The following is a 16,527-nucleotide window of genomic DNA, read 5'->3' as shown; positions in this document are numbered from 1 at the left end:
TTGGTTCATTTTAGCAGATGTTTACTGGTGAATGTGAGTAAGTTAGGCAAAGTTGATCTAGACACAACTTTTGCTCCCAAGGAATTCCCAATTGATTACTGAAGACAGGAGATGTGTGTAATCAACTGTATTGATATTTATTTGTATTCCTGGAACAGGTATCAACTAGAGTCAAAGAAGGTTTTGGCTGTTCCCAAACATCAAAGAACCCAGCCTGGGTACAGAAAATAACCACGTATTGTCCACAGAGTAGGTGTCTACAACATGCCAGCAAAGGATGACATTATCTTAGAGCTTTGGGTGTTTATAGATGGAAGGATCCTACAGGCCCAGTATGTGACAAGGACCTGAGCATGTTTAGATGTAGAGCCAGAACTGAAAACCAAGCCTTATGGCTGAAGCTGAATCTTTTCCTACTAAACCATACAGGTTCTATGTGCATGAACTAGTTATTGGATTCCTGGCTTAAAAGGAGCTCATGTTCCAGAAATTTCACTGAGGTCAGATGTTTAGAAGTCAGTCTGAGGTTGTTCCAGGATGAGCTCCAAGGGGTCTATTTTGCTGTATATGAATATTTTTATAGAAAGAAGCTCATAAATTTTCATGCAATTCTCAAAGGAGTTCATGACTCCGAAAAGTCTAAGAACTTCTGTGCATATTCTGAGGTTAACTGTGCACCAAAAGTACTAAACTCTATTTGGGATGGTGTCTTGACATTTTGTACCCCTATCAATCTAGCAGAAGATTTTTTTTTTAAATAAAGAAAATGCTCACTGTTGTCTAGGATGTGGTGAAACAAACTTCCTATATTGTCAGTGGCAGTACAAATTGGTATAAATTTTCTAAAAAGATTTTGTACTTTTTGCACCAGATACCAAATTTATCCTTCAAGAATGTTTCCTAAGAAAGCAATTAGAAAAAGGAAATAATGAGAAATTATGTTTAAAAATATTTATAGTGTTTTTGTTCATAATATAAAATCTAGGAATCAAAGTGTCTGAGAATAATAGTTTTAAAAGATCACTTAGGCTGGGCACGGTGGCTCACATCTGTAATCCCAGCACTTTGAAAGGCTGAGGTGGGTGGATTACCTGAGGTCAGGAGTTCGAGACCAGCCTGACAAACATGGCAAAACCCTGTCTCTACTAAGAATATAAAAATTAGCTGGGCATGGTGGCAGGTGCCTGTAGTCCCGGCTACTCAGGGAGGCTGAAGCAGGAGAACAGCTGGGAGGTGGAGGTTGCAGTAAGCCAAGATTGTGCCACTGCACTCCAGCCTGGGCGACAGAGTAAGACTTGATCTAAAAAAAAAAAAAAAAGCACTTACTATTGTGAAAAACTGTTTATGACAAGACACGATGTGAAAATAATCATGGCATGTACAGTATAATCACAATTTTTTTATGTGTGAACAGAAGAACATCTTCTAACAGAGGTTATCTTTTGGTAATGAGACTACAGATGTATTCTTTTCCTTTTTATGTTTTCTTTTTGCATTTTTCAAATTGTCTAAATGACTATATATTTTTATAATCAGAGAAAATATTGAAACCATATTTTGCCTCACTTGAACTATGAGGGAAGTTCTATCCATGTTTCTTAGCTCTACATTTAAAAATTTCTCATTACTCATTTTGGCTGAAAGTTAAAATGCGGTCTCAGTAATTTTACATTAATTCAATTATAGGCCCCTTCGCTTCTCACAGTATCATTTCATCTTAAACCTTCATACTCAGCCTCCTTTGCAACTCTGGCCTCTCTTGCTTTCCATTACTTTTTGTTCTTTCTCTGATAAAATAAATAAATAAATAAATTCTGTCTGCTTTTCTTTGACAGTATTTGCCCTTTTTCTCCTCTTCTGGGAATATAATTTTTACTATTCAGTTTTTTAAACATTTACCACTTTTCCCTTTGTTCCTTTATCCTGGTTTTAAATTTTGTAAGGTAGAGGGAGCAGTCATGGAATAGTTTCTTCCAAACCTCAGAGCCTCAGTAGTACTTTTGCATTAATTAAAAATTTTTGTTCTTTTTGTGATTTCCCAAAGAGAAAATTTATTTTTTTCCCATTATATCAGGAACACATGTGCATATGTGCATACACAGATACTAATGAGAATGAATGTATTCACATGTGTACACATGTGCATTCATGTTTGCATGTTTGTGCATACATGTGCAAGTTGGTGTGTACACATGCAAGTGAACACATGTTCCAGTTCTTCCAGAACAGGAACTGTGTCATTTCCTATATACCCTACATAAGCGGACACTCCAATGCTGCTGACTGCCTGTTTGCCTGTCTCTGCATAGCTATCTTTCAGAGCTTGCCATCTGGATCTCAGACAGTATGAAGAGGAGAGCAATGTTCTAATCCACCCTGGTTCCAACAGGCTGGCATCTGTACTTTGAAAGCTCTGATGAAGAAGATGCAAATTGTGTTGGCTGTGTGGGCTCTTCAGCTGCTTCCTGACAGGGCTAGAGACAGGCAGCATAACTTTTAATCTCTCCAAAAGCCTGCCAGTTGGCAAAGAGATACATGTATTAGATAAGATGGTGGATCTTGATTTATATATGTGTGAATGCAGACTGAATTAAAATGGCATCACAAGGAAGGCGCTAAGGACCAAATTAGGAGATCCTCTAACTGAGTCAGAAAGCAAGTCCAGGATTTATAGGTTGAACATTTCTTATGTGTACATTAGAACGTAAAGCAGGTATTTGTAATTGAAGTACTATGCTTATTTTATTTCCATAAACCTAATGTCTGGCTTTGAAGTAGCCCCAGAGTATATCCATCAGCACTGAGTCTTGTAAATTTGCCTGCTAAATCAAACCTATGATAAAAAGAACCAGGCAAATAACACTGGCTTGCAGTGTGCAAGTACCCATGGCTATCTTATAGCGTGCTCAGCTCAGTGTCTCCCAGTGGAGAAAAATGTATGTTGATATGCTTTCTGGGTCTGAGAGCTCTTTATTCTTCATCCAGAAGACAGAGGTGGGTAGAGAAAAGGATAATCAGTGAGACAAAGGCTTTATCCCAATGCTATTTGTTTAAAACTCAAAGTCATATGGTGAAAATACGACTTTATTAAATTTGTCTGATTGGAAACAAGCAAGCAAATTGTACAAGATTCCCAAATGTGCCAAAATGGCAGGGAGAGAGTCCTGACGAGCGTGGAGAATAACGAGTAATACTATGTCCTAACAGTGGCCCTTGCCTTCATTGACCTTTGGAAATGTTGTGAAAAACTTGACCTTTTCTACTCTTTCTATGCAGTCTCTCTACTCTTTCTATGCAGCACTTCCTCTCTTTTTCTCCCTCTAGGGAGTTATCCAAAGCCCCCTTCGCAAGAAATGCTAGCTTTCAGGAATAATTGATCAAGGATACCTTTGTACAAATGTAAGATTTATGTCAATTCTGTTTAGATATTTTATTTTGACACTGTATCCTTTATTTTGGAACACAATGAATATCACCTACATGCAGACAGACGAGGAATTTTATGCTTTTATTGGGGGAGGATAAGTTTATGGGAGCTCTCCCATTTGCAACCTGGCTTTAAACCCCATGTGGCATGAAGAAATCAATTAAACAGAAACTCTTCTGGAATTGGGAAACTGGCTTCTCATTTAAAAGAATATACACCCTTTTTTCTAACCATAATAAATTTTAATTTTCAAGTAAAGGCCACACTACATCAATTTAAATGTCAAATAAATTTTAAAAAGAAGATGCAGACTGTTGGAAAAGATGGTGGAAATGATTACAACTTAAGCTTGGTGCTTACTGAAGTCAATCAACTTCAGCCTGGCTCTTTCTGAAGTTCAGACTGTGCTTAAATGCTTTTGCTTTGGTTTCCCCCTTTCAGTGTAGCGGAGGCTGTTTTGTTACCTGATCTTTTTTTGTAGAGAGAACGAGACTGCCTGAGGGACAATACAGTGCACTGGAGAGGGATGAAATAAAGTCTCAAGAGCTGCTGTACTATACTACCTACCTCAAACAGCAGATGTTACAGAATTGCTTTTCTAAAAATGTTGCCTTTCACACGTCATGCTAAAAATATATACCTAAAAAGACCTAAAAAAAAAAAAAAAGCTTGAAACAACTAGAGAAGCAGGCTGCTGTACTTATACAAAAGCTATATGCAAGATCATGGAAGCAAAAAAAAAAAGTGTAAAGACATATTAGAGCTTTTTTAAGTTCCAAGGGAGCTTTAGATAATACATTCAAAACATAAATGGGAGAGTCATCAGAGAATGGAATAGTCCCCGGGAGACTGCAGAAGGCTTTGAAATGGATTTAATAACATTGATGGGTCAGATAGGATGCCCTTATTACCTTTGACTTATCATCTTTCCTTTTAAATTCACTTTCAGAACAAAGTTACATGATCAACTCTACCTGGCTGACTCAGATTTGGTTCTTGGTTTGAACTCTAGTTATATGCACATCTTACAGCTGTCCCCTTCAGTTGCTTATCATGTGACTTATCATTCTGACTGGGTTTGAAGCTTACTAAGGTCAAGAAACACATCTTTCATATCTTTGGAATTTCCTCTGTAATTTTGGTACCCTGATTGTGTTTGCAGATGGTGTTTAACACATGTTGCCTGGCTCACTGGATACTTCCAGATTAAAAAAAAAAGTTAACAGAATGATCTTCAATTCTGCTTCTATTATTAATATTTATGTGCTGTATTCTGATAAACCTGTAGAAGACCAGATAAGATAAAAGTAGGAGGAACAAGTTGTAGATACAATAGTGAGCATGTAAAAGGCATTTAATAATGTCTTGCCATGAATAATAAACATACAAGTAATAATGATACAACAACCTTGCATTTCCATAGATTCTTGATTCTTCTAAAAACACTTTCATGTAATAAAGGACAAAGGGATAAAGGAAGGAGTAAATATAAATACAGGGAATATGAAAGGAATGTAGACATAAAAAAGCAAGGGGACCAAAGCAAGACAAAGCAAGTAATAGCCAAGAACAGGGAAATCAAGGAAGAACTTTCTAATAGCTTGGAACACTTGTTGGCTAAACAGCACACAGGACAGAGTATCAAGTAAATACTGATAATGTGTTCTTGTAGCAGGTAGAATACCCTGTCTATGTTTTGTCTTGTTTCTGCTAAGTAAGTGGGGAAAGGAGCATCGTGGATTCCCTCACTTTGTTTCTCTTACATTTTTATTCACTAGGGTTAATATTGATACTAGTATGGCTATCTTGACTCCAGATATTCTATCCACATCATCGAAAAGATATGGATGTGTGAGTGATGCTCAACTTCAGTAGCTTAGTTCAGTGATTTCACAAAAGCTCAGTTAGGCTTGCTGCAGAGAGCACCAGTAAATTTTACCCTTGTTGTAAGGTTCTAAAAATTTCCTAACCTTAGGAGACAGGTATAAAATTATGGTCTATAATGCCAAATATAGTAACATGATAAAAAAAATTCCAAGACAATAAGACATATCAACTATGTTATAGAACTGATATTAAATCGAGAACTGAAAAAAATACAGACAAAAAAGTTCTGCCTGTCATGTGCTAGAGGCTACAAAAGATCCCCAAAACACTTTTATTACCACTTAGGAGGGATGAGCTCCCTCCAAAACCGTGGGTCAACTATTTTAGAGATTTAGAGATTGACAGTGCTGTTTGGCAATAATTCTACCTTTGCAATTTGAGTTTTGGAAAAGCACAGAGCATTCTCTTCTTTGGCAGACTGAAGACCTGTGACTCTGGTATTGTAGTGGCTGTAGTGACTGGTTGAGTCATTTAATCTATTTCAGCCTCAGTTGCCTCAACTGTTAGAGGAATTAATTATATCAGTCCTGCCTTATAATCATGGCAATAATTTCCATTTCCAAATGCCTACCGTAGGTCAGGTTCTTGCTGTGTCTTTGGCACATGTTATCTTTAAGTCTCTCATCAACTCTGCAAGGAAGGAACAATTGTCATCACAGTTTACAGTTGAGAAAGCTGAGGCTCGGATTATTTCAGTAAGCTGCCTGAGGTCATGCAGGTAAGTGGCAAAGCCAGGATATAAACTTCATATATGTGTTCACAAAGTTCCCGCTTAGACCTCCATGGAATTTTGAGAGTTATTCAAAACGACATGAGTGAAAGTGTTTTGAAAATAGCAAAGTTCCTTCTAAATGCATGTTATTATTATCATCCTGATGAATGTAAATTACTTAACATATATTTATTGAGTTCCTTATAGATATTTAGCCCTGAGTCAGATTTCATTTTGGACAATATATGGAATTAGTTATTTTCTCTAATGTAGTATTGCATAAGATGTATTGTAAATAAATCTTAAATATTTTCAAGTAGAAATTTCTTCCATTCTTGGGATGAAGAAATTCAGGTTGTTCCTTCTTCTCCTTCTTCTTTCTTCTTCTTCTTCTTTTTTTTTTTTGAGATAGGGTCTCTGTCACCAAGGTTAGGATGCAGTGGCACAATCATGGCTTACCGCAGCCTCGACCTCCTGGGCTCAAGTGATCCTCCCTCCTCAGCCTCTCCAGTAGCTGGGACCACAGGTATGGCCACCACACCCAGCTAATTTTTTTGATTTTTGTAGTGATGGGGTCTCACTGTGTTGCCTAGGCTGATCTTGAACTCCTGGGCTCAAGTTATCCTCCTGTTTCAGCCTCCCGAAGTGCTGGGATTAGAGCATGAGCTACCATGCCCAGCCTGGGTTTTAGTTTCTTTTTGATCATTTTTGGAGAAAAAAAGAAAAGAAGCAAATTTGCTAATTAAAATTGAGTGAATGTATAAGAAACAAAAGCAATTAAATGTGGTCCAGCCTTGAGAATCAGCAAATAAAAACCCCTGAAACCATGAGAGCTAACAGGAAAACTGAAGGAGAGGAGAGAAATATACTATAAGGATTTGCAAACGTCTGCTGCAAATTCATGTATTCACAAATGCTCTGGGCCAGCAGCGTAACTCTCCCTGTCTGGCTCTTTGTTGTTTATTTTTGGAGTCTTTAATGACCAATAGGGTTGCTGAGATTTACTTGAAGTGTTTATTCTTGATTCTGAGGTATAAGACTTTCTGTGTGAAGATGGCTGGGAATCCACACAACTCTCCTAAAATAAGCACCAACTTTTGGAAAGAATTTTCTCTTGTGGAAAACATCCATTTCCAAAGAGAGGCATCAGCATGAGACTGCTTTTTCTTTTTTAGCCACCCCCCGCCCCACCGCCTCCAAGGAGAAAGATGAGGGGAGTCAGTCTGTCAAGCAGCCAGGAATCAACTTTCATGACAGATTAACATTCAAGATAGACTTTTCTCTTGGTCTTTTGGAAGAACTGCTGAAGTCTCAATGAAAGTTCATGAAATTCTGTAGAGGAATCAACTGAGTCTAGAGAAATAAGCTGTTCCTTATTGTTTCCTCTGTTTCCTTATATAGAAAGAGTGGGTAAAAAGAAGCCCCTTAGAAAGTCATTGTGAGATTAAATGGCATCATGCATGCACATTTCCTGGCACAAACTAATCACCACTGTTGTGTTCTAAGCCAGTTTCCTAAATACGCTTAACCAGTTGCTTTTTATGTCTCAGTGTGAGCTATTTATTCTGTTTGGCTCATGTGGATATCTGAAGAGTTCACAAAATGCTTTGAATTGAGAAAAGATGGAGGAAGGCGCTTTTCTAGACTTCATCAAGGATCTGCGTTGGGTGAAACAGAACCTTTGTTTGGGTTTGGTAAGAGCTCTACAATGCAGGGTTTTATAGAGAGGGAGCTAATGCCAATGGGCAGCTGGTCACCTAGGTAGAATGTGTGTGGGTACTCATCCCTGCATTTTTCCGCAGGTGAAATGGGATAGGGTAGCCCTTGTACAGTTCTACTGTCAGAGATTTTGGTCACATTTTAGTCTTTGCTGGGCTGAGGCAAGCCCTTATTGGAGGATAGAACCACTACATGGCCAGGCTTGGTTTTCTTTAGCTCAGAGCATGGAATTGGCTAAATTTGAACAGAAAAGATTGAAAAAAAAAGCTGATTATGCAAGTGATATTGTAAAGAAAAAGCTAGATACCGTAAGAGCTGGATACCAGCCCAGTGTTGTTGTTTGGATTTGATCATATTCTTTCTAGAGCACGGGAATAAGAAGGCAGGCTAACTTTGTCCCTAAGCCCTCGCCCACAGCCAATCAGATCCCTGTCCAACCTTAGCAGCTAAGATGCTGGCCATCCATGTGGCCCAGGCCCCATTTGCACAAGTTCCGGGCCTGGGGTGAGAATATTCTTGTTATAATGCCTTTTTAACACAATTCTGGCATTTTGGGAGAGATAGTCAATGTTTTAAGCTCTGGGGACTCAACTTGGGCTCTGCTTCACCTTTGGCCAGGGTCCTCTAGTGAAATAAGCTCTGCTCAGGGAGACAGTGGACTGCTGTTTGCTGGTTGATTGTAGACAAGTTACTTTGTATCTGTGGGCCTCATTTTCCTCTAAGCAAAGACATCTCTAAGCTGAGTCTCAGCCCAAACAATCTTTGTGCTCTACCTCTGTCTGGGGCATGGAAGTGTGTGTGTGTGTGTGTGTGTGCGCGTGCACGTGTGTGTGTGTGTGTGTGTGTGTATGTGTATATGTGTGTTATTTCTCCTTTCTAGCCACTGATTCTGGGGATGTTCCTCCAAACTATTCTTGCCTTCTCTCTGTTATCCAAACTTTTTGTGCAGAAGAACAAGACTTAAGTTTGAATGGATCATTGTTTCTTTAAGATAAACAACTGCTGATAGTCAGAGGATGACCTATTTCTGAAGCAGACAACTGAGGAGAAGTTTATGGCTTTCTATTCTTTATACTTAACCTGTGTTCCTTCTTGGAACATATTTTATGGAACTTGACTAATTGCCCTGGCAATATGTTGCCAAAGTTTTCTTGGCAATAGATCAAAGTCGCTGCTATACCAGCACATCAGCTTTGCAGAGCCCGGACAATGAGAAAACGGCATGGGGTGGGAGAAAGCACTTGCAATTAATTTTGGAGTCAGACTTTAATAGAAAAGTAGAAAGAGGATAGGGCTAATTGATTTCTGAAAGAATTACAAGTGGCCAGCGTGCCCCGTGCCTCAAGCCTGTAATCTCAATACTTTGGGGAGGCCAAGGTGGGAGGATCACATGAGACCAGGGGTTTGACATCAGCCTGGGCAACATAGTGAGACCCTGTCTGTACAAAAAATAAAAAAAAATTAACCAGGCATGGTGACATGTACCTGTGGTCCCAGCTTCTCAGGAGATTGAGGTGGGAGGATCACTTGAGACTGAGAGGTCGAGGCTGCAGTAAGCTGTGTTCATGCCACTGTACTCCAGCCTGGGCAACAGAGCAAGATCCTGTCAAAAGCAAGAAAGCAAGGAAGGATGGAAGGAAGGAAGGAAGGAAGGTAGGAAGGAAGGAAAGGATTGCAAGCGGCCAATACGTAAGAAAAGATCCCTAACGCCTAACCCCTCTAATTAGCATCGTTATTCTAAACATAACAGTGCTGTCATTTCCTCACGTCATTTTGGCAGATATGTGAACGGTTGGTTAAACCTGGTGTGCCTGTGAGTTTGAGGAAATGGGTGTGCTGATACAACTACCTGATACAACCTTTTGGAGGGTTGGTGGCTGACACATACTGAAATGTAAAATGTGTAATCATTTTGCCCAGAAATTCTCAGTATAGGACTTAGCCTAAGGAGACAACAATACAAATGTAAAAATACGTTTATGTAGTATGTTTGCAAAAGCATATTCATGGAGAAAATGAGAAATAACTTCAGTGTTTCTCAGTAGAGAACTGGCAGTAAATTATGATAAATACCTTCTGTGAAATCCTGCATAGTCAATAGAAATTATGGTGTAGAGCTTCGTATATGAATGTGAAAAATTATTTAATGGTACAAAAACAGGTTATGAAACACAACGATCACATTTCTATACAGTTATATTATTAGAAATATGGGAGGCTGTTCATTTAAATCTTAACAGTTAGAATTTCAGGCTACCTTTACTCCCTTTGCTGTTTAACTCTTTCCACTCCCACCTATCAACTCTATGTCCTTAGAGAAACTTATTTAACCTTTCTCTCTCTTGGCAAAAATGGAGATAATAGCAAAGTCTTAGAGGTTATTGTGAGAATCAAGCAATAAAATACATGTCAAGCACCTGGTTAAAAAGAAGTATTTTTATTTATTTTTTTTGGTCCTACACAGTTTCCTTTTTTTCTTTCATTAGCTGTGTCCCTATGCCCAGGATTCAAAGAGAGAAAGCTAAGTGGGCTTTTGAATAATTTCCACTTATTTTAATGCAGAGAGAGCTCTAGTTCCAAATATGTGGAACAGTATTTTCCTAAGGCTGCAGTGTGTCAGAAAAAGGCCATACTGAGTCATTGTTTTCTGAAGCCAAGAGAGGAGATTGAGTGACGGATGCTGATGGGCAGCCTAAAATAATATTTCGTTCTTGTCATCCTTAGGCAGTTTAAGACCAAGTGATTTTGGATAGATCTACAGTTTTCCTCTCGGTTTGGGAGAACAAAGCTTTTGTTATTTACGTTCTTAAACAACAGCGCTTTGTCCTATACTCAGGAGCATGCAAAGCAAACAGAAGATTTCCTGAAGGGCCATCCCATTTATGGTGAGGAGTGAGCCCAAGTGGTAAGTAGGCATACTCAGCTCCAACCATTTGCAGACGGCTCACATTAACAGCAAAAGGAAATAGACAAGACTCACAGGAGCACAACAGCCAGTCAGATTTGGGATTCAGTTCTCCGATATTGTGCCAAAGTTGGTGGACTCAGCCATTCTGAAACTCCCTGTTCACTTGGGGCCTGCTTTGCTCTACCAAACAAATAGCCCTGTTTTGCTTTCCATGTCTGAGGCAGAAAAATGAAGATGGCAATATTCTGAGTTGTTTTTACGTTGGGAATTTCTGGTCCATAGATAATTATTTCAGATATCCCTGTGTAATCTTTTCAGAGCTGTCGAAACTGTGGAATAGGGCATAATTAGGGCTCAAGAGATTTCATTAATGGTTAAATGATTATTAGAAGGACAGGTACTGTATTCCTCTTCTTATTTTTCTTCCTGCACTAAAAGAACTCCTGGCTTGCTACCATACTGCCGCACCCATGTACAATTTTCACTTAGCAAAAGGTCAAGTCTAAATAGAGTCTATGAAGTTGGGATTGATTCTCATTGGTAATAATGCTAGCTAGTAAGCACTGACAACTTGTACCAAGCTTTCTGTTAAGTAGTCTGCATGTACTATCTCAAAGATTCTCAAGGTGTGGTCCATAGATCACTGGCTTTAAACATTGATGGGTGGTGGTGGGCGTGGGCAGTGAAAAGGCAGATTCCCAGATTCTACTCTAGAGCTATGGGACCAGCATTCTGTAGTGGGAGCCAGGGATCTACCATTTTAGCAGGTGCCTTGGGTCATCCTTATGCACATGATGTTCAAGAGCCACTGTGTGATTTCCTAGTACAAGTGTGACTCAGTGTAATCTGCTTTCTTTCCACTCCTCTGATTTCTGTGTGCAAATTCTCATGACAAAAGTTAGACAAAGTATTGTGGACTGTAAGATATAGAGCAACTCATGTCTCTTTTAGTTGCTAGTGATTACAAATTGCTTTTGAGGCACTACGTGAGATATTTATCTCTATTTGGGAGGGTTAAGTAAGTGAGAACTCTTTCCTTGCTTAGTGGTGGCCTGTGCTCTGGAGGTAGAGAGGAAGACTAAGGGGTCATGGAGGCGGGACTTACAGGTGTTGTACAGGTTGTATAATCATGATGGTGACCTTGCATGGAGAAGGGAACGCTTGGCCTTTTCCTTGGCCCATGGCTGTGCAAATAGGGCCGGCCCACTTCTGAGAGGGGAAGGTAGCTGATATGCGGGTGTGATTCCCTAGGGCCCAGAAAGGCCTGCCTACATTCTGTCTTTGTTGTCATGCTTCATGAGGCCTGAAATGTTCATTGGTGGTTATTTCTCTGGTTCTCAGTTTAGTTCTAGAAAACCCCTATTGAAATGAAATGCCACTTGGAAGATAGCAGGAACATTTACTCATATTTTCACAGACTGGTTTAATCTGCTGCTCTGGGGATGGCACACAAAAAGATTTACTTGATGGGAGGAAGGATAGGCCCCTTTATGGGCCACAAAGAAGAAACTGGGGACCCCATGGAGACTATTTTTGGGGGAGGCGTAAGAAAGGCTCTAAAGACAAACTGCACCTGTCTCACAATTCTGAGGGCTGTCTTCCAGAATACACTGTTTCCTGAAATTCTCCAGCCTCTTCCATCATTTTCCTCTTAGTGAATGTCCAGTACTGAGGAGCTGTCCCCACGGTCACAGGACTGCACTGCAGCAGTGCTGCCGGTGGTGAGATTCAGTGGCACAAGAGGCTCTGGGAGGGAATCTTTATGTCGGATTCTGTAGCTGCACCAGCAGAGGGGGAAGAGGCAGATAATTATCCATCTCTGAGTCTGAGATACCCCTTACCCCCAATGCATTCTTCTGCCAGGAGCAGGATAATTACAATAAGTGAGATTTAGCCTAGCTCATTCAACTCCTTGCCAGACTCCATGCAAAGCTTTCAAATATACAATCATTTCTAGGGACTACATTGGGCTCCTCTCCATTTCTTTATCAACATGTTGAGAAGGACCAGAGATGATTCCTAACGGTAGCCAAGAGTTTGCCTGTGGGTCCAATAAGCCTCAACATTTGACTTGACTGGAATTTTGATCTTGCAGAAAGTACCCTATGTTTCAATTTTACAGCATTTTTTTTGTTAAACTGAAAATATCCCTCAAATTTTCCAATGTTTATTTGTCCTCTAGTGCTAATATATGTGGTAAGTGGTACTGATTCATTAATTTGCTCAGCAGGGAGTAAACATCTTCCCTGGAGAGGAGGTGGCTGGGAAGGGGTTTCCAGTGAAGGAACTCATTTTTCTTGGTCTTCCTGGTGGGTTCTGGGGAAGGGTGTGCAGTTAGAGGGGCTGCATTTGCAGAAAAATGGCTGTGTGTGAGCTGGGGCTCTCAGGAACAGGAAGCAGGTAGGTGCAGTGGGTGGGTGTTCGTGTGACAATGGGAGGAGATAAGGACGAAGACCACCCATAAGTAGTGAATGAATGAATGAATGAATGAATGATTGTGTATAGAAGTCCATACTCCTTCTCTAGGGTGGCTGTTCCTTCACCAGGCAGACTCTGTTCTTTCTTCTGCTGCTTCTTAGTGAGCATAAGACTCAGTTAATATTCTCTTGCTCTGAGAAATTTCTCAGCAATGGGAGGAGAAAATATAATTAGCTTCAACATTAGCTCATATTTAAGCTGAGAATTCAGCATGAATTCCAGACATGGTTCATGTATTTTGGATAATCAGCATAGCTGTGCATGATAGGTAACCCTCTTTTTTCTCCTCCTTCAAATCTCTTTTGGTTAGGTTACCATGACTGAAGATTAATGACTTCCATTATTTTTTTCCCCTCATGCAGGAATCTCTAAGCTAGTCTAAACTTTGTACCAACTATCATATGAATCATGTCTACTACAGTTACCCCTTCTGTGTCACACTCTGGGTTAGTGTCCTTGCATGACACAGCAAAAAGCAGAGCAGGGTTAAAAGTGTCAAATGAGACCAGGCCAAAAACTGATAATTAACAGTGACCCACATACCTCACTGTGCTGTTACCTTATAGGCCTTAAGGCAAAATCTTACTTACAAATATTAGCTGAAATGCAATATGTAATGTTAGTAGACACATTTCACCACATCTGGCAGTACATTAATTCACCTTCAGTTTTGATATTGTGTATGTTTATTGCAGCAAGCTTAATCCTAACAAAAATGACAATTTTATTTTAATTTATTTACTTTTGTTTTTAAAATGTTTTCTTTGAGACAGGATCTCACTCCATCACCGAGGCTGGAGTGCAATGACACAACCATAGCTCACTGCAGCCTCCAACTCCTGGACTCAAATGATCCTCCCACCTCAGCCTCCCAAGTAGCTGGGACTACAGGTGTGCGCTACCATGCCCAACTATTTATTTATTTATTTATTTATTTATACTTTTTTCAGAGATGGGGTCTTGCTATGTTGCCCAGGCTGGTCTCAAACTCCTGGACTCAAGTGATCCTCCCACCTTGGCCTTCTAAAAAGCTAGGATTACAGGGCTAGCCACCATGCCTAGCTGACAGTTTTCTTTTAATGAGCAGTCACTATCTAATAGACTTAGTTCTAAGCATGTGTTTGCCCATTTAATCTTCACACCAGCCTAAGCGGTAGTTACTGTATATGGCACCCTTTTATATAGGAGGAAACAGAGGCATAATGCTGTTAAGTAGCTTGCTCAAGGTCCAACAATTAAGAGTCAGAGCTGGGATTTGAACCCACGTAGCCTGACTCCAGAGTTTCTACCAACCACCATGTTATACTGCTTTACATGTTGTTTGAAGCAAAGAAGTGGTTATAGCATCAAATATTAAGAATGCACTCCACACATTTTTCCTATTAAATGTAATTACCAGTTTTGTATATGTCATTGCCCTAATGCTTTTGAGAAACTTAGACAAAGAGCAAGACCACAAATAAATGGATCCTTCTGTTCAGGTCTCATTACCTAGAAGAGTTTTGACTACAATGTATGAGTACCAAAGGTTGATGGTTTATGTTAATTTTAAGTGTAATATATTTTAGCATTTTCTCGCATGCATTATTAGTATGATTTCATATTTATGACCTTAGGAGAGACTGATTTAAACAATAACAACCACAACAAAATACAACAAAAAATTCCCCGCCTGTGCCAAGAGCAAATTTTAATTTGAGGTCCATTTGTCCAGATAAAATATTTTGTTATCTGAACCAAGAACATGAGCTTTATCCTAATAGTGACCACAAACTCCCATCTCTAGTATCATGATTTTTAATTTGAATTAAAACTTTGTTTTTTGCTTTGTTAAGGTGAGGCAGGCCTTCTTGCTGATATTTTAAAAAGCAACTGTTTTTATTTTAATTTACTCTATAAGACACTGGCTCCAACTGTCAGCATTGAAACTGTCAGCAGTTCCCTACCAGGAAACTCATTCCAAGGTCTAGGGTTTCCTTAGGTAGAGGCTGGCACTATGAAAATAATGGGGCTATTTATCCATGTCACCTGGAGTGGAGGTAATACCCTGCCAGTCGTAGTTGCTTTGACATGTTAACATGATGGGTCTGAATGTTTTCTGTAGTTTACTCATGAGTGACTTTTTTTAGCTTACGCAAATAGCAAGACCAGACAAATTAGCTTATGGACCTAGAAATCATTCTTGGCCCAGATTTTGAAACATTTTTCAGTTTACCATAGTTGCTCTAATACTTGAGAGTTGCTGACAGTGCTTGCTTGAGAAAAAGGTTTACTTTCTTGAGCAATTTTTCTTTTATTGGCATCATCTTAATTCTTGTTTGTGGGGTTGAGATGAAGGAAATATGAGCAAAGACTGCACTCAGCTATTTGGGTGGCCCTTGTATACCATGAACTTCTTAGACACTACCTGATGTGATCACCAGAAAACATTAATTGATCGTGATAACAGGAGATAGTCTTTCCAGCCAGAACCTGCTGATACAAGTCTTGATGAATTGAGAATGATGCCTGCAGGAAGCAGACTCTGATATGGTACATTAATAATTTTAGGCAAAAGAAGACAATGGTACTAATATGTGTATTTTTTAGTTTCCTCTTCCATTGCTTTGTTTTGCACAGGGTAAAGTAAATAAATGTACACAGCATATTATGGTGGCTCAGGGTGGATAATAATGAGACATGATTTCCTTTGTTTCAGGGTGAGGTTGCCCCTGCTTTGCGACAGCTCCAAGTATTATTGTATTTCAATCCCCAGAAAAATGTCAAGTCCCAATAACATGTTTCAGGTTATCATGATTATTATGATTATAGGAGGGGAAGGAAGTGCTGGTCTCTTGGAAAGTTCTCATCATGAACGTGTTTTGAACATTACTTACTAACAGATGAACAGCTTGAAGTTGAGTCAAACAAAACTTGCAGTGTTTGTAAGGATCAGGGAGCCAGGGGACAGTCTGTAACTCAGTTGTATGTTGACACACAGAATGTACAAAAGCTGTGAAAGCTTAAACTCAAATGACTTTGTGAATGGTTGTTGGTGATTGTCTTGGGCAGTAAGATAGTTTTCTTCAAAGTTGCAGGAGGTGAAGTCTTCCTATGGGAAATTTCTGGACAAGAATACAAATGAAATGACTTAAATGCCTCAGTTTGGAGTATTCTTGGCCTTGTCTGTCAACAAATGGAGATTTGAACATGGGAATTCAAGGAGATTTTAATGGAATTTTATTAAGGAGATGAGAAGCAGGGAGTCTGTGTTGAAAATTCAATAAAAGGCTTGTTTTCCATCTCAGTCTGGATAATAATCTATGCTATCTTTGACTAAAGGGAATAACAATTCTAACAACCTGGCTTCCTTAGAAGTTTCCATTCTCACATAGTCACCGAAGGCAGCAACACTGT

The 16,527-nt window shown here is 39.4% G+C and overlaps 1 long non-coding RNA gene and 1 pseudogene across 1 annotated transcript in view; one reads left to right on the top strand and one right to left on the bottom strand.

Annotated features, from left to right (window-relative positions):
- Positions 1 to 16,527, top strand: part of LOC105720618 (protein SET-like) — a 62,286-nt pseudogene that overhangs the window by 15,027 nt on the left and 30,732 nt on the right.
- The window catches only part of LOC105720644 (uncharacterized), a 43,184-nt gene that overhangs the window by 25,158 nt on the left and 1,499 nt on the right, over positions 1 to 16,527 (bottom strand). The gene's annotated exons all lie outside the window — the stretch shown is intronic.

The sequence above is a fragment of the Aotus nancymaae genome, unplaced genomic scaffold (genome assembly GCF_030222135.1).
Source record: "Aotus nancymaae isolate 86718 unplaced genomic scaffold, 86718_ANA_hifiasm-v0.15.2.pri h1tg000014l, whole genome shotgun sequence".
Classification (NCBI taxonomy): Eukaryota; Metazoa; Chordata; class Mammalia; order Primates; family Aotidae; genus Aotus; species Aotus nancymaae.
The sequence above is the reverse complement of the archived record's forward strand: the minus strand, read 5'-3'. Positions and strand labels throughout refer to the sequence as shown.